The sequence below is a fragment of the Vulpes vulpes genome, unplaced genomic scaffold, assembly GCF_048418805.1.
Source record: "Vulpes vulpes isolate BD-2025 unplaced genomic scaffold, VulVul3 u000000668, whole genome shotgun sequence".
NCBI lineage: Eukaryota > Metazoa > Chordata > Mammalia > Carnivora > Canidae > Vulpes > Vulpes vulpes.
Window position 1 is genome coordinate 14,289 of NW_027325778.1, and position 23,567 is coordinate 37,855.

The window sequence follows — 23,567 nt, forward strand, 5'->3', positions numbered from 1 at the left end:
GAGTTCACAGGCAGAGAGCCAGAGTGGAGAGGTGGGAGGGCGTCCCGGTCTTCAGCTGAGCCAGGCATTGCACTGGGGTGGTGGTGGGGTGAGCCGGGCTGAAGGCCAGGACCCAGGGGACTGGGGATCTGCCTGTCTACACCAACGTGCTCAGCGCAGCTTCTCTCCTTTCCCTGCTGAATACGGAAAAGAATATGGAAGGGATGTGCCTGGAGATCTTCTAGGCTCAGGCCCAGGGGAGGTGTGATCGCCTGGCTCCAATTGCAGCATTCCTTCGGTGAGCATTACGGCACCAGCCACACTTCCTTACAGCAAGAGCTGGGCAAGACTGCTCCTGGCTACACTGCCACTGCCATCGGCAGCTTCGGGAGAAGCACACCCTTTGTGCGGGATTAGTTTGATGCAGCAGCTCGGCTAAGGGAAATCGGGAATGGGTTATGTGCCCGTTCATTGGTATAAAAGAGTACTTACTGTTACTTTTTCGAAGAGATTTACGGGGGGGCGGGGGGCGGCGGGAAGGGGGCCGTGGGTGGTTCGGTCGTTGAGCATCTGCCTTAGGCTCAGGTCGTGATCCCGGGCTCCTGGAATCAAGTCCTGCATCAGGCTCTCTGCCAGGGGCTTGCTTCTTCCTCTGCCTGTGTCTGTGCCTCTCTCTGTGTGTGTCTCTCATGAACAAATGAATAAAATCTTCAAAAAGAAAAACAACGAAAAAACATAAGAGTTTTACTGGGGCACCTGGGTGGCTCAGTGGTTGAGCGTCTGTCTTTGGCTCAGGTGTGATCTTGGGGTCTTGGGATGGAGTCCCACAACAGGTCCCCTACAGGAAGCCTGCTTCTCCAGTTGCCTACGTCTCTTCCCCTCTCTCTGTGTGTGTGTCTCATGAATATCAAATCTTTAAAAAAAAAAAAAAAAAAAAGAAAAGCATTACCCGAGTCAACTTGTAATATACATACTTCCTCTGTTGATCTCATACGTACCTAAATATCTTTTGAAGCTAAACAATTTTATTGCCCACATTACAACCCAGGAAGGTTGTTCTTAAGGGCCTGGGAGCCATGTCTTTGACCTGTAAACCTCAAGGAAGATAATGTCCCTCTGTGTCTCCGGGAGGGGGTAAGCATGGTCTCTAGGCATCTTGCTATGAGCTGTAAACTACCTGCTTGACAGAGAAAGGTAAGAACTTTTTTTTCTCCTTCACACAGAGACAACTAGGATGGACCAGCACCGCGATTACCAGGTGAATTTAGGATGAACTATGGAAAAATGCATAGCAAATGGTGCTGGCAAGTCCTGTAGGTGTGAAACAGGTTTACCACTTAGGATGAGAACTATCGGCTGAGCTACAATGAAAGACAAGTCTCGGGTTTCTCCTTGCAAACTTGTTAGTGGTTTGCCTGTGATGTGCGACACAGTCTGGTTTAAAGGTTATTTAACAGTAGGATGGGGGGCCTGGGTGGCTTAGCCAGTTAAGCAGCTGCCTCTTGGTTTGGGCTCAGGTCCGGATGTCAGGGTTGTGGAATGAAGCCCTCCGTGGGGCTGCAGGCTGAGCCTGGAGTCAGCTGGGAATTCTCTCTTCTTCTCCCTCTGCCCCTCCCCCTGCTCTCTTGCGCTGTCGTGCTCTCTCTCTCTCTCTCTCTCTCTGTCTCAAATAAATCGTTTAAACCAACAGAACAGTTTCTCTTCTTTCTATATTTGTGGAGAGGATTCCTGGATGGCAGGAGAAGGGTTTTGTTTTTTGTTTTGTTTTGTTTACGATTTATTTACTCATGAGAGACACAGAGAGAGGCAGAGAGGCAGGCAGAGGGAGAAGCAGGCCCCCTGCAGGGAGCCCGATGCGGGACTCCATCCCGGACCTGGGCATCACCGCCTGAGCCCAAGGCAGATGCTCAACTCTGAGGCACCCAGGACCCAGGCGACCGGGAGATTCTACTTTTAATCCCCACCACCCCGCGGCGTTGAAGAAGCAATTGGCCAGGAACACCGTCATATAATCTCTCCCCCAAAATACTGCTAAGTCCTTGTCCTTAGGACCTCCTCGTCAAAACATGGCATTTTAACCTAACATACATTTAATTCGTCGGACGGGCAAATTCCCAGGTATCCGGGTTCGGGTTTGTGTGTGTGTGAAATCCGGTTGTTCCGCAGTCTGTACTTTGCATTCGTTGTGCAACTTGGACAAGCTGCTACCTTTTCTATTTCCTTCTCCTTTCTTGGAGAAACCATGCGCCTCTCTTATGTCATTGCTGAGTAGTAATCGTATCCCAGTGTTTTAGGGAAACTTGTCATAGTTCAGTGACGTGCACACGTGCACCCTTCCGCGTCCTCTCCTGCTTGTGGAAGTCTCAGTGCCAAGCCGACAGACCTCAGGGAAGGAAAGGACCAGGGATCCAGGACGCAGACACAGCCGCTACTAGAAGCGACACGTCTCCTCGATTCCTCACGGGAGCGAAGACAACGGGGACATTGGGCAGTCGGTCCGGATGGTCAATCCTCTGAGCACGGTGCCTCCTACCCACCCGAGGAGGTGGAGACTTTCGAGACGTCCCCTAGCGTGTGGGCGCTTGGACTCCCGGGAAACAGAGTCCGGGTATTTGTGCCGCTCCCCCCAGGGGGCTCCCGCAGGACCCGGGCCGCACGCCGGGGCCGTGGTGCGCATGTGCAGCTCGGCCTGTGTGCGTGTTGGCGCAGGCGCAGTGCGGCCGCGCTGCTCTCGCTTCCTGTGCGTGCGCAGGTCACCGCTCGCCGCGGTTCCCAGGCTTCGGCCTCCGGCGGCCGAGGATTCCCCGGGACCTGCGGGGCTGTCCGCCGTCCGGCCGGGCCGGCACCCAGCGGGCGCGGGTCCGCGCGGGCCGGGCGGAGGCGCGAGCGGGATCCCCCCAGCGCGAGCCCCGGAGCCCGCGGGCCTGGGCCGGAGGAGCCGGGCGGTCGAGTGGCGGCGGCGGCGGCGGCGGCGGCGGCGGCGGCGGCGGCGGCGGCGGCGGGGCCCGGGTCCGGCCGGTTTGCGGCCGCAGGACGGCGAGGCGTCAGGCGGCCGTTTGGGGCCCCGGAGGGTGGTCGGCCCGAAGTGAGTTTGCGCGCTAGTTCCAGAGCCGGCGCCCCGGGAACGGCGGCCCCGGGGGGCGCAGGAGGAGCAGCCCCCGCCCCGGATCCCTCGCGAGCCTTGGGGCAGCTCGGCGGGTCCCGACGGGGTAGGTCGTGCGCTTGCGGGCCTCCTGGCGGTTGTGGATCTTCCGGGCGGCCAGAGTGCGCGCGGGCGGGGAGGGATGGGCGCTCCCCCGGGACGCGGGACTCGTGGGGTCCCGGCTCCCCTGGCCCCGTCCCCCCCTTGCTGCGCCGTCGCCCTGTCCAGCCTCCAGACGGGTCTCTAAGCGCCCAGGAGTGTGTGCGGAGCCGGCTGCGTTGTGCCCTGGGGCATCTGCCGGTGGAGCGCAGGGCCGGTGTGCGAGGAGGGCCGGGCTGCGGCTGCCTGGTTGACTGAGGAGGAGCCTGGGCCTGAGAAGGGAGGCGGCTTGTCCAGGGCGACGGGGTCCGTGGGTGGGCTTGCTCTCGGGCCTGGGCTCCTGGGCGCGCGTGCTGGCCGCCCTGTTAGTTTTCGTGATCAAAAGGTTCTTCGGTGTAGCTAGCGGACAAGCCAGCGAAGGGAGAGCATTTGAAAACAAGTGTGCCTTGATGCACATTTACCCTATTTTAGAGACCTGGTGTTTTCTGTTCCTGTGCATACATGATTTTAAGTAGTTTGAAGAGATAAGGAAATACGTAGAGAGCAGCGTGAGGAGGAGGGTTTTTTTCAACGTGAGTTTAATGAAGGCAAACGGTTTGAGAAAAATGAGCCGATGTTTATATAAACCATTGAAGAGTAGCCCATCTAGGGCAGCCGGGTGGCTCAGTGGTTTCACGGGTCCTTCGGCCGAGGGTGTGATCCTGGAGATCCAGGATGGAGTCCCACGTGGGCTCCCTGCATGGAGCCTGCTTCCCCCTCTGCCTGTGTCTCTGCCTCTCTCTCTCTCTGTCTCTCTGGGTCTCTTGTGAATAAACAAATAAATAAAATCTGAGAAAGAAAGAGAAAGAGTAACCCATCTGATCACCTCGTGATACGTGGGAGGGACCCCAATTCTGTTGTACCTTTCTCTCTTCTCACATTTTTAGCCTCTTCTGAGTGTTCACAGGGAATGAGATTTCTTTGGTGGTATTATGCAGGATGACCAGTGACTTCTATCATTTCTTCTTCTTCCCCAGGTCCACCGTTAAGAGTCTACGGTTTTCCAAGAGCAGCAGAAAATGAATGAATCCCAGGTGAGTTTTCCTGTCTCCGTGCTTGGTTTTGTAATGCGTTTCAGGAGATTTATATGGGTCCAGATTTTAAAATGGGAGTATGGAAAGAAAAGACGTTACCATGTAAAATGCACTTCTCACCCTGTCAGATCAGCACCTGTTGTGCCCCAGATTGCGAATGCGAGAAAACCGCCAAGGAGCCGATGCCGATGCAAGTACATGAGGGTTTATTAGCAAGCTCGAGCTTGGGTCCAAGTACACCCGACACAGCGGAACAGGGACTTGGAACCTGAGGTGGGTTACAGCTGGGTGTTTATGGGCTGGTCTAGGGGTAAGGTGGGGTTTTTCAGTAAAGCATGGGGGTGTGAGAATCTCCAGTAAAGAGGTCTCACAAGCTCTTGCTTCCTTATTCTGATCAGGGCGTGCTCTGTGGGTTTTTTGTGTAGCCGGGGGAAGGTAGAGTTCCGTACCTGGTCACAGTGGCCTGGTCACAGTGGCGTGAGACGGCTACCGAAGCTACAATGACTGTACTTGTGCCAGTGTTAAGCTTGAATGGCCCTAATATTCTCAGCCTCCACACACCCAGAGTCTTTTGTCGAGTTCATGTGTGTGGAGCTACCCCTATGGGGTGGGGCTACATACGTGACTCAGGTGCGTGATAGTCCCAGAAAAGGAGCGTACCGTGCGTTACATGATTTGAATTGAGCGTAAGAGGAAACCATTTTTGTAACTCGTGGGTTTTAAAGATTTCTTAGGACTTGAGAAACTAACTGTCTTTGTGAAATTGATGTAGTTGTGGGTAGCTTTCCTAATGATGATCATTGAATCATTGCAACCTATGACATGTTTGTTGCTTATCTAAACCGAGGACCTGGTATGTATAATTTTTCCAGGCACCAAAATACCGTGATCCAAGGAGACATATTTTCATTGTTACTGTTTTGTCCAGGGGTAAAAGCTGAGTCGTGAGTGTAATGGCCTGTGCATCCTTCAGGTGGCTTCTGTTATTACTACTTGTTTGGGTTGTGCAGTACATAATACAGGGAGGTATTCCCTAGTAAATATGCATTCACTGCCGTTCCCATTTCAAATCTTAGCATCTTGATTTTGTCCTCACCCCTCTCTGGAACGTGTTGCTAAAGATTAGCAGTGACGTGGGCCCCTGGGCGACTCAGGCAGCTAAGTGTCTGCCTTCGGCTCAGGTCATGATGCTGGGGTCCTGGGATCGAACACCGAGTTGGGCTCCCTGCTCTTGTGGGTCTGCTTCTCCCTCTGTCCCTCCCCCCGCTTGTGTGTGCTCTCGCTCTCTTGCTCTCTCTCTGACTGTGTTGCTCACTATCAAATAATAAGTAAAATCCTTTAAAAAAAAGATTAGCGGTGATCTCAGTACAGTCAGATGCATCAGACATCATCCAGCTCTTACCTCCCGTGATCATTCGTCTGACGTATTACTTCCACGTGTCTTTTCTTCGTGGAGTCTCCCTTTGCTTGGCTTTTAAAAAAGTTCACCTGCAGATATTTTTGCTCTTTAACTGACCAGGGGTGTTTGAAAAAGTAGGTGAGGGTAACCTGCAATACCTTTTTTTCTCAGTATGTAATATCTGGTGTTCAAAGTTTTGCCATCTTCTGGATGTGTTTGAGGTGGTTCTTTTCAGTCAGGATACACAGAGACCACTCTCTCCAGGTGGCTAAGTCTTTTAAATCATTTGCTGATGGTTTCCTTGTATGTCTCTTATGTTACTGCTTTGTAATCTATGTTTTGAAGAAGTTGGGCTTATCCTGTGTTTCCCGTAGTCTGGATTGTGTGGACCACATTGCTGTCATTCTAACTTGAAGACTTTTATCATTACCCATATGCCTTATATAATTGGTAGGTAGCTCCGGACGTTGACCCAGTTCTGTTCAGTTCTTTTGCAAGACTTTGCTGCCCATGACTCTTGTCCGCTTTCCCCCGGAGGCCCGTATCATCTTCCTTTGTTTTTGTGACGTTAGCATCCATTGGTTGATGTTCATTGCCAAGATCCCCCAGTTCTTTAGGGGAGACAAGATGGTGCTATGTTACTTTACCATTTCTTTGTTTCCCAGCTAGAATACTTTCCTAAAGAACAACATCTCTTTAAATAGTTCTGTGTTTCTTACAGACAAGATTATTTTCACAATATCCAGTAGGCTCCTAAGCAACTGGGATTTTTTTTTTTTTTGATTCATTTTGTTACCATTATGAGCTCATGGGTTTACACAAATTTTAAGTATTTCAGTACATTGAAGTCGTTTCTCTCTTTGATGTCTAAGTGGTTCTGTGTTTGACCAGAGGAATCCCTTCAGATGGGTTTCTGAGTCCTTTTGCAACATCCTCTATGTATTTGATAGCATTCATTTTTATTCAACATTTTATTTTGAAAAAACTTCAATCTTACACAACAGTCGCAAGGATCTTAGAGAACTCCCATGTTCCCTTTGCCTGGATACTCCAGTTTTGTACCTCTCCCCACATTTGCTTTATTAGCTCTCTCTCTGTGTGTGTGTGTGTGTGTGTGTGTGTGTGTGTGTATTTCTTACCTGAATCATTTGAGAGTGGATGTCATCTGTCATGTCCGTTTTCAGATTGTACCTGCTAAGATCAAGGATATTGATGGATGGATTGAATTCCGGAAGTGGAAGTTTATTATAACAGTCTCATGTGGCCAGTCTGGCTTTCTTTTGAGACGTGTTGGCATCTGATGTCACCCTTTTACTTTCAACCTGTTTCCATCTTCATACTTCAAGTGCAGATAGTTGGATCTTGCTGTTTTTAAATCCAGTCTGACAGTCTCTGCTTGTTAATTGGTTTGCTTAGACCACGTTACATGTAATCTGACTATTGATATAACCAGTAAGGGTTGTAGTCTGGTTTTGTTTTCTCTTTGTACCATTGGCTTTGTTTCTTTTTTCTTCTTTTGTGAACTTCTTTCCTTTCAATGGATTGTGTATTTTTTGTGATTCTGTTTTACATCTTTTGCGGGGTCTTTGGCTCTAACACTGTTATGTTTTTATTGTTTTGGGGTTTCTGTTATGCTGCTTTAATATTTTACAGTTCATCTTCAGGTAATGTACTGTTTCACTTCAACTATAGGGAGCCTGTGGTTATTTCCATTTCTCCCCTCTTGGTCCTTATGCTGTTGTTGGATATTACTCTTTTTTTTCTTTTTTTTAAGACTTATTATTGATTTCTTCATGAAAGACACACACGCACACACACACACACACACACACAGAGAGAGAGAGAGAGAGAGAGAGAGAGAGAGAGAGGTAGAAAGGCAGAGACACAGGCAGAGGGTGAAGCAGGCCCCATGCAGGGAGCCCGACGCGGGAGTGGATGCTGCGTCTCCAGGATAAGGCCCTGGACTGACAGCGGGGCTAAACTGCTGAGCCACCCAGACTGCCCGGATATTACTTTCACAGGTAGAATCAATCCCCCAAGACATTGTGATTTTTGGGTAAAGTGTTATTTTTTAAGGAATACTAAAATAACATCGTTGCCATTTCTGGTGCACTTGGTTTCTTTATGTTTTATGTCTTTCCAGATGTAGATCTCCTGTCATTTTCCTTGTGCCTGAAGGACATCCTTGAACACTCTAAGGCTTTTTTTTTTTTCTTTTCCAATATTTTATTTAAATTCTAGGTAGTGAACATGCAGTGCAGTATCGGTTTCAGGAGTAGAATTCAGTGATTCATCACATATATAAGACACCCGGTGCTCATCACAACAAGTGCCCTCCTTGATACTCATCCCCTATCTAGGCCCTCCTGCAATCAGCTGCCTCCATCAACCCTCAGTGTATTCTCTATCCTTAAGAGTCTTATGGTTTGTTTCCCTGTCTCCCTTTTTCCCTCTTCCCGTATGTTCATCTGCTTTCTTCAATTCCTAATATGAATGAGATCATACGGTATTTGTTTTTCTCTTACTTTGCTTAGGTTAGTATAGTGTACCCCTATCCATGTCATTGCAAATGGCAAGAGTCCATTCATTTTGATGGCTAAGTAGCATTCCGTTGTGTATATACGCCGCATCTTCTTTATCCATTCACTACTCAGTGGACATTTGGACTCTCTTCATAGTTTGGCTGTTGTTGATAATGCTGATATATGTCAGGTTTTCTTTTAATGATCGGGGGATACAATTAAAGAGAGCAGAACCAGGTGGTAGGTTTGAGAGTGCTTTAATGGGGAGCGCTCCCTGGTGTGGTTCCCTGAAGCCGTGCCCAGGCAAACTGCAGGGGTGTTTATAAAGAGTTTTTGGCGGGAAGATGGGGCCAGGGCGGCATTCGGGTTGGGGCAAGGGTTAGAGGGTGGTGGGCGGCGGGGGGTGGGGTGGGGGGGCTGATCTGTGTTTTGTAAGCTAAGATAGTGTAGGGCAGCAAGGCAGCTTTGGCAGGAAGATGGGGGCGGGGCGGCAAGGTGCCTTTATTGGGAGGTTGGGAGGTTGCTGGCCTCGGGTGGGCTGTTTTGACGTCCCCGGTCTCGCCAGCCCAACACTATGAACATCAGAATGTTTGAATCTGTATTTTTGTTTCCTTTGGGTAAATAGTTAGCCAGTAGTGCAGTTGGTGGATCCTAGGGTAGCTCTATTTTTAACTTTTTGAGGAACCTCCATACTGTTTTCCAGCGTGGCTGCACCAGTTTGCATTGCCAGCAACAGTACAAGAGGGATGTTGTTTCTTGTATGTTTAATTTCATTTTGGGGTTTCTGACAGGTGTTAGGTGATATCTCATCGTGGTTTTGATATCTTTCTCCGGTGATGGGTGATGTTGAGCATCTTTTCATGTGTCTGTCTGCTTTGGATGTCTTCTTTGGAAAACTGTCTCTTCGTGTCTTCTGCCCATTTCTTAAGTGGACTATTTGCTTTTTGGATGTTGAGTTTGATAAGTTCTTTATAGATTTTGGAACCCTTTTTGTTGTTGTTGTTAGGATTATTTATTTATCTGAGAGAAAGAGCACAAGTGGAGGGAAGGGGCAGAGGGAGAGAGAGAATTCCCAAGGTGACTGAGCTCTGAGTACAGAGCTGGACTTGGGGCTTGATCCCAGGCCTCTGAGATCATGACCTGAGCTGAAATCAACAAATGAGCCAGCCACCCAGGGGCCCTGGAACATTTCTTGTAGTTGCTAATGAATTCTTTCAGCTCTCATGTCCAAAAATGCTTTTGTGTGTGTGTGTGTGTGTGTGTGTGTGTGTGTGTGTGTTTGTGCCTTGGTTTTGTTTCAAGGCAGCTTTGCTGGTGTTTCTCCTATACTTCAGACATGTTCCTCTACTGTCTTCTCGCATCTGTTTTCTTGCCTGTTTGCTATTTCTTTATTGTTTGGAACCATCATCTTGTTTCTTGCATCATTTCGTTGAGGTCATTTGAGCTGTTTCCTAACCTGCCTTCACCTGCCATCCTACAGAGGCCTAGAGCTTCCTAAATATACATTTTAAATCCCAGATGTCTCATAAGTTATGTCTGTTTCCAAGCTGTCAGACTGTTTTTCCTCTTTGTTTCCATGTCTGCACAATCTAGTCTCTCTGCTACCCTGAGTCCATCAACTGTGTGTCCCACTTCTTAATGTTGTCCCTCTTCCAGAGCTGCTCTAATTAGATTTTAATGTCCCTTGCCCTTTTGACCTTGGTGGTTTCACTTTCTGAAATCGCTCCATGCTTATCAGCTCATGTCATTTACTAGAGTTGCAACCACCCCCCCGCCCCCCGCCGCAGCACACGCGCGCACGTGCGCGCGCACACGCACACACAAACACAGTTTTTCCTTTGGCTTCTCTTTCCTCAGTTGCTCCTATATAGAGAGCTATGTTCATATCCTAAATTTCTCGCATCACCTGGGCTATTCCAAATCCCTGTGAGCGCCCCATTACTTCAATCCTTATCTGTTTAACTTCTCCGGTATCTCCTGTGATTGATCTGTCCTCAAATCTGTATCTTCCCTGACCACCTGAGTTCTGACAGACTCCTGACCATAGCCAATGTGTTGTGGAAAGAATTTGTCTGGGTCTTCTGCCTGGATCCTGGAAGAGAGTTTCTAAATCTTTGGAATTGCCTAAGTGATGGGAGTGTTTGTTATCCTGGTAGGCCTCTTGGACCAAACTGCTGAGTTGATGCTAAGGATAGGGGCCAGCTATATCAGGAACACCAACAGGGTTGGGGCTTTTGAACCACTTGATATCAGCCCAATCTCTAGCGGAAGGAAGGGAGCCTGAGATTGAGTTCAGTGTATGGCCAGTGATTGAATTAATCACACTCCCTTAATGAAACTTCAGTAAAAATCCTGGTCACCACACTTGGGTGAGCTTCCTGACTGGTGATACACATGTATGTGCCAGGAGCATGATGCATCCTGAGGACACTGAAGTGTTCTCTGCTGCTACCGTTGCCCAAGATGGTTTTCTCCAAAATTCGGGATTCATGTCATTAGGTCTTTCTTCTCCGCGCTTATCTTATTTGACAGCTTTAGCTCCTCTTATCTTATTGTGCTTCTCAGAAAGTTCTCCAAAACCGTCATTTCTATGCAGCTGTTACCATTTCATCACACACTCTTATTTTTCTTCTACCACAAAAAAACTGGAATTGGGGGTTGTGAAAGGGACGCCTACTGTGATTGAATATTGAACACACAATGCTTGTGTTCCCTGCACTCCTGGATCTGCTTGCCTTGGACCATCTCCTGGAATGCGTAATCTTGCTGAGCCACCTTGCCTTCATTGTAAATTTCAGATTACTGTCTAGGTCCCCCATAGCGCTATCTTCCTTTTCTCCCCCATTTTCTCCCTCAATATCTTCTCGTTTCCTACTTAAAGACATTAGCTCAGGGGGTGCCTGGGTGGCTCAGTTGGCTAAGCACCTGCCTTCAGCGGAGGTCATGATCCTGGGGCCCTGAGATGGAGCCCCAGGTCAGGCTCCCAGCTCAGCGGGGAGTCTGGTTTTCCTTCTCCCTCCGCTCCTCCCCCTGCTTGTGTTTGCCCTCTCTCTCACCGAAATAAATAAATCTTTAAACAAAAGAAGACACCAGCTGAAGATCCTCCTTGTCTTCAGTTTTTTTCTACATGAAAAATAACTGAGAGTTAGTTTTGGAAGTTAAGGAATGTGGCTGACATCTACGGAAGACCCACAGCAAATATCATCTCAATGGGGAAAACCTGAGAGCTTTTCCCCTAAGGTCAGGAACACAGAAGGTATGTCCACCCTCATCACTGCTGTTCAACACAGTACGAGAGGTCTGGGCCTCCACAGACAAGAAAAAGCAATAAAAAGCATCAGAATCCGCGAGGAAGAAGTCAAACGCACTTTTTGCACATGCCATGATACTCTACATGGAAAGCCCCAAAGATTCTACCCCAAAATTGCTAGAACTTGTATAGGAATTCAGCAAAGTGGCAGGAAATAAAAACCCACGCACAAAAACCAGCTGCATTTCTATACACTGGCAATGAGACAGAAGAAAGAGAAATTAAGGAGTCTCTCCCGTTTCCAATTGCACCCCAAACCATTAGATACCTAGGAATAAACCTAACCAAAGAGGCAAAGGATCTGTACTCAGAAAACTGTAGAACACACATGAGAGAAATTGAGGAAGGTACAAAGAAATGGAAAAACGTTCTATGCTCATGGATTGTAAGAACATATGTTGTTAAGACATCTGTGCTACCTAGGGCAGTCTATACATTCGGTGCAATCCCTGTCAAAATATCATCAACTTATTTCACAGAGTTGGAACACATAATCCTAAAATTTGTATGGAACCAGAAAAGACCCTGAGTAGCCGCCAAAGGATTGTCAAAAAACAAGCAAGCAAGCAAACAAACAAACAAACAAACAAACAAAACGAAAAACTGGCAGCATCACGATTTCAGACTTCAAGCTCTATTACAAAGCAATATTCAAATGACAGCATAGTACTGGCACAAAAACAGACACATAGATCAATGGAACAGAATAGAGAATGTAGAAATGGGCCTTCAACTAATCTTCGACAAAGCAGGAAAAATATCCTGTGGAAAAAAGACAGTCTCTTTAGCAAACGGTGTTGTGAAAATGGGACAGCCACATGCAGAAGAATGAAAGTGGACCATTTCCTCACACCATACACAAAAATAGACTCAAAATGGATGAAAGACCTAACTATGAGACAGGTGTCGATCAAAATGCTAGAGGAGAACACAGGCAGCAAACTCTATGACGTCTGCTGCAGCAACGTCTTACGACACATGTCTCCAAAGGCAAGGGAAACAACGGCAAAAATGAACTATTGGGACTCCATGAATATTGAAAGCTTTTTCCCAGCAAAGGAAACAGTCAAGGAAACCAAAAGATACCCAACACAATGGGAGAAGATATTTGCAAATGACTTATGAGATAAAGGGCCAGTATCCAAGATCTATAAAGAACTCATCAAACTCAATACCCAAAGAACAAATAATCCAACAAGAAACGGGGAGAAGAAAAAAAAAGGTGCTCAGCAATTGAGCACCTGCCTTTGGTTCAGGTCATGATTCCAGAGTCCTGGGATTGAGTCCCACATCAGGCTCCCTGCGAGGAGCCTACTTCTCCCTCTGCCTATGTCTCTCCCTCTCTCCGTGTGTCCCTCATGAATAAATAAACAAAATATTTTTAAAACTCAAATGGGCAGAAGACATGAACAGACATTCCTCCAAAGAGGACATACAAATGGCCGACAGACACATGAGACTACGCTCCACATGCTATGGCATCAGGGAAATAGAAAGCAAAACTACAATGAGATACCACCTCACACAAGTCAGAGTGGCTAAAATTGACAAGTCAGGAAATGATAGACGTTGGCAAGGATGTGGAGAAAGGGGGACCCTTGTACACTGTTGGTGGTAATGTAAGCTAGTGTAGCTACTCTGGAGGTTCCTCAAAAAGTTCCAAAGAGCCCTACCGTACGACCCGGCATTTGCACTACTGGGTATTTACTCCAAAGACACAAGTGTAGTGATCCAGAGGGGCATCTGCACCCCAATGTTCATAGCAGCAATGTCCACAGGAGCCAAACTATGGAAAGAGCCGAGATGTCTATCAACAGATGAATGGATAAAGAGGACGTCCTGTGTGTGTGTGTGTGTGTGTGTGTGTGTGTATAATGGAATATTACTCATCCATCAGAACGTGAAGTCTTGCCATTTACAGCAACATGGATGGAACTAGAGGCTATTCCACTAAGCGAAATAAGTCATCGAAAGACAATTATCATATGATTTCACTTATACATGGAATTTAAGAAACAAAGAAGAGGAGCATAGGGGAAGAGAGGAAAAAATACAACAAGACGATATCAGAGAGAGACACATACCATAAGTGACTCTTAATCATAGGCAACAAATGGAGGGTCGCTGGAGGAGAGGGGAGTGGGGGAATAGGATGACTGTGTGACGGACATTCAGGAGGGACATTAAGGAGGGACTGGGTGTTACATGAGGCTGATCAATCACTGACCTCTACCTTTGTGACCGATAATCCATCATATGTTACTATATTGAAGTGTTTGTTTTTTAAAAGAAGAAGAATAGGGAACCCTGGGTGGCGCAGCGGTTTGGCGCCTGCCTTTGGCCCAGGGCGCCATCCTGGAGACCCGGGATCGAGTCCCACGTCAGGCTCCCAGTGCATGGAGCCTGCTTCTCCCTCTGCCTGTGTCTCTGCCTCTCTCTCTCTCTCTCTCTCTCTCTGTGTGTGACTATCATAAATAAATAAAAATTTAAAAAAATATTAAAAAAAATAAAAAATAAAAGAAGAAGAATATGGAGGCCATGTCCTCTTGAAGAGAAATCAGCAGTATCCACCTCAATCTAAAATAAATTCTTGGCACACAGTTGTAAATATTAAATAAAGAAAGAAAAGAAAAAGAAAACGTGGCTAAATAATCACATCCCCACTAAGCGACAGTATCATTGAACAGTGAACAGATGAGACTGATTGTGATGACCACAAACATCATGAAGGTAAGAAGACATCTCTTTATTATGTTTCCCCAAGAGACACCTGGCAGTGTCCTCTTTAATAACCTAAAATAACATACAAACATGTCATCAAGGCCAGTTAAAAACTGACACCTGGTTCTCACAGTTTAATAACGAAGACTATCAAATAAACATTTACAGTTACAAGAACATGAGGGAACTAACTAACCCGGGTTAGTTATAAGTATAACTGATGTATTATATAAGTATAATAAAAACAAAACCTATCCTGAATACGTAAACAAAGTTATAGTTATGCAGCAGCTGAAATCTCATCACAAAACTACGTTGGAATAGCATGTCTCGGAAACTATGACTATTTCAGAACTATTTAAAATAAATACATAAATTAAAACTAGAGAAACAAATATAGTCTGAGGTCAACATTTTCAAAATGAACAAATGAAATTCATGACATATGTTTGGCTGTCACAATCCTTCGGGTTCTAATTTTATATTTTTGAGGTAATTTCCTCCTCACCTGTGTCCCAGTGCATGAAAAATGGGACCTCCAACCTCTACCTCAGCAGAGATTCAAATTAAGTAATGTGAAATATTTGATGGTGGCCCAGGAGGGGATGGACGTGAAAAAACCCTGGTTTCTTATGGTCTCTCCGTGGACTCCTCCATGGACTCCCAGCTCCTAGGAGTGCAACATGATAACTCCATTGAGCTCGTTCTGGAAGGTCCTGGGTTCTTCTAGATTATCTGTGAAAGAGACTCCTGTGTTCCTGACTTCCTACTGAAAAGATGCGTCTCCCCGGGGCTCAGGGATCTGCAATTGAGAAAGAGAGGAAGGACATCAGATTGCAAGGAGGCAACTCTCCAGATACAGAGATTATTCACCTTCTCAGTCCATTGTAATCAGAGTTGAGACGAATGTATAAATCCACTTTATCCCTAATCATTCGTCCTAAACCCCAGTTCATTTTCAAGTATGACTTCTGGACTTTGGTGATCCTGGCTCCAAAAACTTCTTCATGTACCTAAGAACAGGCCCAGTCATCTACTTTATAGCCAGGGCTCTAGGTGATTCTGTTCAGGGACCAAAACAAACAACCTTGAGAGAATGTTGCTTTAGACTGGACACTCACCTTGGTCCTTTTGTGCTACTTAGAGTCTGAACTAATCACCATACCGCAAACATCACTCACACATCAACATCATGAACCATGAGTCTGGACTCATGCCTAATCCCCCATTCTAACCCTAGATCCCCATGTTTAACCATAACACCTAGTCCTAAAGTTGGTCAGTGCTATGCGGTCTGAATGTTTGTATCCCACACGCACACCCCAAATTCATACATTGAGATCGTAACCCACAAGGTGATGGTGCTAGATGGGGCCACTGGGATGATTAGGGCATGGGTGGGGCCCTCTTGAATGGGATTAGTGCTCTGATAAAAGAGACCCCAGTGACCTAGCTCTCCCCTTCCACCATGCGAGGACACAGCCAGAAGGTGGCAATCTGCAACCCAGTAAAGGTTCTGACCAACCCAGTAAAGGTTCTGACACTCTGATCGCAGACTTGTCCCCTCCAAATTGTGAGAAGTAAATGTCTGTTGTTCATAAGCCATCCATCCACTCTGTAGTCCTCTGATGTAGGAGCCTAAATGGACTAACAGAGCTATAGTTCACATGAGTTAAACCCAATCTTTACTTAATCCTCTACCCAAATCAATAAGTTTGTGTGTCGATCACAATAAGCCATGCTGAAACTATTATTTCTTAAGCTTCACTTGTTCTGACAAACTTCCTTCACCGAAAACCTGAGGGGAAAGGTATAATTGAACAAAATGGGACACTGGTCCGGAAGCAGGCAGGGGACGTGGAAAATGCACAGGCAATCTGGCCATAAGCAATGTGCTTGAAAGGAAATTTGGATGAAAGCATAACTAGACATAATTTCTCTTGTATTACTAGATAGGTAGACTCTTCCATCAAATATCCTACTGTTAGACAGACATATACTTTGTTGTAAATAAGTCCCTGTGGTTGATACCTGTGAGGGATGAAAGGCCAAAAATGAATTAGAAAGTCTGGGGATCCCCGGGTGGCTCAGCGGCTTGGCGCCTGCCTTCGGCCCAGGGCATGATCCTGGAGTCCCGGGGTCGAGTCCCACATCAGGCTCCCTGAGTGGAGCCTGCTTCTCCCTCTGCATATGTCTCTGCCTCTCTCTCTCTCTCTCTCTCTCTCTCTCTCTCTCTCTCTGTGTGTGTCTGTGTCTCTCATGAATAGATAAGTAAATTTTTTTTCTAAGATTTTTCCTTATTTATTCATGAGAGGCACGGAGAGAGAGAGGCAGAGACCCAGGCAGAGGGAGAAGCAGGCTCCACGCAGGGAGCCCGACGCGGGACTCGATCCCGGGTCTTCAGGAGCAGGCGACACTAAACCGCTGCGCCACCGTGGCTGGCCCGCTGTGCCACCGCGGCTGCCCTGGATAATAAAATCTTAAAAAAGAAAGAAAGAAAGTGAATACACAATTTATGGAATCAACTGAAAACTTACTCACTTTCCACAGAAAATCAACATTTCATGAAAGCTATCATTTGGGCCCCATTGCCGTGAATGGAATTATTTCAGCCATGCCTCTGTGACAAACTGGTTTTCCCTAGTCTGGCCCCCACACATCTCCCTGAGGTCATGCCTATGTGTGGTTGTGAGCATGTGGCTGGGACCTGAGTCAGCGTCTGGCTGCGTGGCTGCTCGACTTTACAGTGTGTGGGAAGGCTCATGTGTGGGGCAGGGGAGAGGAGCGTGGTCTAGCAATTGGATTCCTCAGATTTCCTCAATACACAGTAAGTCATGGTGCCTGGACCCGTGAGGACACAGACATACCTCCCCTCAGGCCGATGACCTCGGGCCTCCATGGTCCCTCTAGGGTATGAGGGTGCGATCTCGCCCCCACACCCACAGATCTGGATCGAAAGCCTGGATCTGGAAGACAAACAGATCCCTGAGAAGACAACCTCCAGGTGGACTCCCCCTCCCTCCCACTCTCCAGGCTCTAATTCTTTCTCGTCCTGAATCCCGTGTCCCTCCATGTCCCCCCCCCCCCTCCCATTGTCCCACCCCAAATCCCCACAGCCCACCCACCTCCTCGCACTCTTCCCTGGACACCCTGGTCTTCCAGCCCATGGATCGGATGAATTGCAATCGCAGTTTGTGGAACAAGGGACGCTGGGAACGGTTCTTCCCATAAAGGAATGAAAAGATGGCTTGTTTGGGGGCCTGGTTGTCCTCTTCCATATCATTGGCCAGGTAGCTGGAGAAAGACATGAGGTTGCTGGTCAGGAGCAGGACAGGAAGGACCCCCCACCTGAGCTCAGCTTCCCAGAAAAGATGCAGTCGGCTTCCTACCCAGCGTCCTAGAGCGCCCCCCCCCCACCCCCCCCCCACCCCCCCCCCCCCCCGCCCGATCAAGAAGGCATGGCTGGGCAGAGACTTCTCCCGCTTTGAGGAGAAAGACAACTCACCCAGAAGCTTGAGGGCATATGCTGCTCTGTTTTCCCATCCCTGAGCCCACCCCCTTCCCTTCAGCCTGTCTGTGCACACACCTGTCGCCCTGTGGAGCAGGGGCATGTATACAGCTCCTGCTCTATTTCTGTAGTCCTGGCTTTCCTCCCAAATGACTAATATAGGACTGGGTTCATGTAGGTGCAGTAATTCAACATGCACTTCTTGTTTCTCTCTTCCCATCGCCTCATGGTCCCTGGCACATCAGATGTACTTTATACGTTTTTGTTGAATGAATAAATGAATGCTTTCTCTCACGGTCAGGGGCAATACTGATTACCTCGAGGACCTGACCTAACTTAAACATTTGCAAAAAGTAAGGAATTGTGCTGAGTGTTTTTGAGAGCATGGTAATATTTTGACAAGACCTGCCTCAACAGGCGTCTAGTGTAATGGGATTGGGGAAGGGGGGAAAGGGGCAGAAGGGGGTAGTGAATGAGAAATAACGGTAGTCCAAAATACCCATGAGACTAGAATTTTAACAGAAGTGCTACTAGGGTGCAGACGTCAGGGAGGTTAGGGGGGGCATCTGAAGATTGTGGGGTTGGAATCAATCTTGTGGAAAGGTCGTTTTCTTCAGGGAGACGTGCAAAATCACCTAGACAGGAAACACAGTATAGAAACGGAGGGAAGGGTACTTGGAAGGATGAAACACGGAGAGGGCGAACAAGTTGGATGGAGACGAGGGGGTTGGAGCTAAGCTGGAAACTCTGACCTTGACCACTAGCACCCCTGGCCCATGAGATTGTTATGGAGCGTAGAGCAGGAGACGATGCTTTGGAAAGACTTCAGGCATATAGCACCCACTGGCTAGGGACGGATTTGTAAGAAACACCAGTGGGAGCCTTTACGACAGATCTGTGCTATGCCTTGAGGCTGAATTGAGGCATTTGTGCTGGGAATGCAGAGGAGGAAGACAGTTATGCTTGGTATTGCCATGGGAAGAAGACAGATCTCAAGGATCAGAACTGGCTGCTGCTTGAGCCTAGTTGCTTGGGGCAAGGCAGCATCTGTTCTTTCCTTCACTCCTCTTTGGAGACTTTTTGTTTCCTTCTCTTCAGGGGGTCTCTTAGCTGATGTTAGGGGCATTTGTGTTTACAAAGAATAGTTTATTAAAAAAAAAAAACCACTATACTCTAATCCTACTGTTTTTATACACAGACTAAACAGCTCAAATAAATAAATAAATAAATAAATAAATAAATAATAAAAAAAAACGGCAAGATTTCAAGAGTTACAAACAGGTTGAAAAAAAGAGCCGATAGATCAGAGTCCCACTTCTACCTTCCTTCCTCCCAGGTTATTGACTACTGCTGATGGATGAGGCAAAATACTCACAGTGCCAGGAAGAAATGAATTCGCTGGTACTGCCAGGAGAAGAGACCAGCGCGGCTAAAATAGGCGATGACCATGGACAAGAGATACTGGCGGAAAGAGGAGAGAAGCCGTCATAGAAGGGTCCCATCCTGGGAGAGGAAGACCAGTGAGGTGAGGGGACAGGAGGCTGGAGCAGGTGGTGCCTCTTTGACATGTTGGGTGAACCTGCTTCTTTGGTGTCAGACAGTTGGTTACAAACTGGGGAAGGCAAGGGAGGAGTTTCTGGTGCTCCCAGGATGGCTAGTTGTGCTGGTTTGAGGGCTTGTGTTTAGGACAGCCAGCTTCAGGAGGGTCTTTGATAAGCTGGAGCCAAAGGAAGCCCCCCAAGAGCAGAGAGGCAGAGGGACTTAAGGTAGCAGCAGCCAGAGGGGCACACCTGGTGCTCAGGTCCCAGGGGATCTGCAAAAGCCACGAGGTCCCCGACCAGAAGTCTTGGTAGGCATGAGGTTGGAGAGAGGGTTGAGGAGGCATTCCCCTGCCCCAGGACAGGTGTTGGAGCAAGAGTCTATCTTAGTGGAGAACAACAATACCTTGTCGGATACTCTCAGATCTTTGTCCCAGGCCAGAAATCTTTTAATGACCGGATCCTCTGTGAAAAGAGGGCAGATGTCCTGTTGGCCACTGGAATGGGGTTACTGTGGGAACGTTCCAGAGCAAAGAGAACAGTACCTCCCCTGGGGAAGTTTCAGGATGTAGCCAAGGGTGAGGCTGATGGGCAGAGGGGAGAAAAGACCATGGACTGGCCAAGAGAAGTTGGCGGCTCCCCCTTGTCGGGTGACTCAGAGGCAGGCAGGTGTCAGCAGTGCATCTGCAGGATGGGATCTGAAGTAAATAGTGATGCTGTCTCATCATGCATGGATGTGCCACTGCAGAGACCATAACATCATCCGCTGTCATTTTCTCATTCCACAGTGGCATCGGGGTACAAAGATGGCCTGTCCTCCCCTCCCCGCCCCCGCCCCGACACAGCCGAAGGCACTTAGACTCAAAAGGCCAGTAAGCGCTAAGATGTCTCAGGAGTGCAACTGCAGCTAAGCTTTCTCATCCCTCTGTCATTTTTAAGTGTCCCCGATGAGGGGTCAGTATGGAGTCCTCCAAGGATGGAGAGAGAGAGCTCAGCGACCTGCAAAGAATTATTTTCCACTGGAAAAGCGTAGCCATTGGAAGTTTCTTGTGTTTTCAGGAAAAAAGAATAAGGTTGGAGGGTGCTGTTCCTACCGAGCAGCCTGCTGAACGCCTCGTGGTGCTCAGGGAGCACTGAAGATACCCGCTGTCTCTTCAGCTTCATCTTGAGTCCCCTCAGTGTCTCCACCACCCAGATGTCGTTGGCCTCAGGGGCTGTCTCCTCATCGGATTCGATGTCTCTCTTCCTTCCGCGGGACTGAGGCAAGGGGCAGGGGGCTACAGAGGGGGCTGAGTGAAGAAACCAGGCTACAGTACAAAGCTTCTTCTGTCTTTGGAATTCAGCCACGCTTTCCACACCCCCAAACCCAAACTCCCTCTTCATTCTCTGTAGCCTCATAGGCGATTGGCCTCTCCAAAACCACCTTTCATCTTTGTCCTTCGTTCGTATGCATTTGCCCCCATTCATCTTTGCCACTGTTTCATACCTCCCACCACGCCCTCAAAACTCTTCCTCATAGATCATTTCTCCCATGAGGATAATGGGATAATTTCCTCTCTTCCTTTATCTCCTCTTTGGATCTCATCTCCTAACCCTCCTTCCTTGCTTCCTGGGTTTTCCTGCCAGTGGGATACCCTTGTCCCCGGCTACCGTGCTCTCTTCTCCAATCCCTGGCTATCTGAATCTCTCCTGTCACGTGCAGTCTAGTCAGACACACCTTCCTGGCTTCTGTACCCATTTGTACTCACTAGTCAAGCCTGTCAAGTCCCTTCTCCCTCCTGCTTCCTCACCTGATGGTCCTGGGCTTTCTTCATCTACCACGGCCTCCGGGGCGTACCCTGATGTGCTAGGCTGGGGGCTCTGGCCCTCAGACTGGGCGGACGGTTGACAACTGGCCATGATTTCTCCCAAGCTCTTTGTGCCCTCCCAGGAGACTCAGACCCTCCTCTTCTCAAACTCCCCTTCTGGCTTCTGGGTGAACCCAAGCCCTGTTATCCCTTCTCTAAGCTGGGGCCAAGCTAGGAGTATGGACATGCTCTGCGAAGATGCTCTTGTCCACCTCCGTTGCCAAGAAGCACGGAGTCCAGTCTTTCCAATCAGGAAGGTCAGAAGCCTCTGATGTCATGCACCATTCCAGCCTGGCAGCCATTTTGAAGGAAGACACGTGCAACTGCGAGACCGCGGTCCACTTCTGGAGTTCAGGATCAAGGCTATCTCATGTCGCCGATCCAGCCTGCAACCATCCTCCAAAACTGTCCTCGGGGTGTCTGGATCACTCTACTCCTCTCCAGCACATGCGGGGCTCTCTGCATCCTTCTATTCCTGTTTCAGGGTGCAGTCTGGCAGGAGAGGGAGGAAACAGACGAGGGAAGGTAAGATCTTACAAGAGTGAAATAAGTATGTAGGGAAGGTCCAGGCACATGGACTTGTTGGATTGAAAAGCTAGTTTACGTCGCTTAATTTGGCAGAGCTCTCTCACTTGTTTTACTGATGCTGTGTTGGGGATTCTGTGCTGGGGGAGCATTCATGCTCTACTCTCCGGTGTCCCTGAGCCCGAGAGGTATTTTGGGAGCCTTCTCCTAGAAAATTGTACGTGTGCTCCCACACACATCAGATGCTGTCTCCGATTTCAGAAGTCCATGGATCACCCAAAACCTGCCCCTTGATTGCACTTAATCAGCTCTAGCTTGCATGTAAAATTTTGAGCACGTGTATTACCCTTGGCCTAGGAATTTCACTACTCCTTGTGTATCCTATGGATAAAATGTGACGTGCCCACAAAGGCTGAGTGGAAAAACCTCCAATTGGAGGCAGAATCTGTTTTATTGAGAAGGTGGGAAGCCCCCAGGAGCACAGATGCAGTCACAAAATAACTGACTGGCTGTCCTGTAGTATCAGGGGAAGCTTCTTCCACACCTCGTACCTCCTTCCTCTGCTTTTCACCTGGGCATCTGAGTCTTGCTTGCTCTTTCCTTCTTTTGGTGATAAAAAAACACACCATAAAATACAGCATTTTAATCATTGGTGAGCGTATAATTAAGTGGCCTTAAGCACGTTTGCGCTGCTGTGCTGCCATCAGCGACTTCCGTCTCTAGAACTTTGTCATCTTCCCTCAAACTGGAAGTCTGCACCCATTGAAGCCCCATATCAGGCTCCCTGCTCATGGGGCGCCTGCTTTCCTCTCTCCCCGCTGCTTGTGTTCTCTCTGTCACTCTCTCTCTCATTCAAATAAACGAATGAAATCTCAAAAAAAAAAAAAAAAAAAAAATCACACAACAACAACACCTGCCCTCTCCACTAAGTCACAGCTAGCCAGGGGCTGCTCACCCTGGCCTGTCATTCTCTAGTGAGTAATGGTTTCTGTGTTTCCCTTCTGTGACCCTTCAGACCTAGAGACACCCTAGGAAGACGGCTTGCAGTGCTAACTCACAGAACAGAATTCTGGGATGGGGAGACGGGAAGAGGTTCTGGATACCGACTTCGGAGATCTGGTGTGTGAAGCTCAGTATTAAAGGTAAATCTTAGTCTTTGACTTTTATACTCCCCTGCACCCTGGCTGACATATACTTGGTGGGTCCCAACGTCAGGTTAAGCTGTATCGTCTGTTATTATCGCCTCTTTGAAATGTTCTGAAATGGTGTCTACATACCAATTTGCCCATGTTTGTTTGCAAATCTTCTTTTGAATCAAAGATCTATCCTTCATAAGACATTTGCAGGAGGAATGTCTCCTCCTTTTCTTTGCTGCATTGAGAGAGCAGGGTCCTAGGATTTGTTTTTTAGAAACAAGGATTGTGAAGCCCAAAAGACCGAAGCGGACCCCAGGATTCACTTCAGCTGTTTTGATTCAAATCCTGTAACCTATTCACTGTGTCCCCTTCTCTGTGTGCCCAGACTCCTGAGGATAGACAATCTGGAGGACATAAAGCAGGAGATAGAATACCTGTCTAAAGGATGGGGGTGGTGGGGAGGTGGGAACGAAATGGTTTTGTTACAAAGCAGCCTGTGCCCCTAGGCAAATCCTTCCTTCTTCCAGGTCCCCATTTCTTCACCTATAAACTAAAACACTTAGATAAGATAATCTGTAAGGGTTCTTCCCTTACAGCATAACCAAGGCAGTGAGAAAGCCAATTTGACATGACCAGGTATACAAATGCTAGGGTTGAATTGTGTGCCCCCTCGCACCCCCACCACCCCATTCATGTGTACCATCCCCTGGTACCTCAGAATGAGATTGTATTTAGTGGTGGGGTCCTTATGGAAGAAATCAAGGTAAA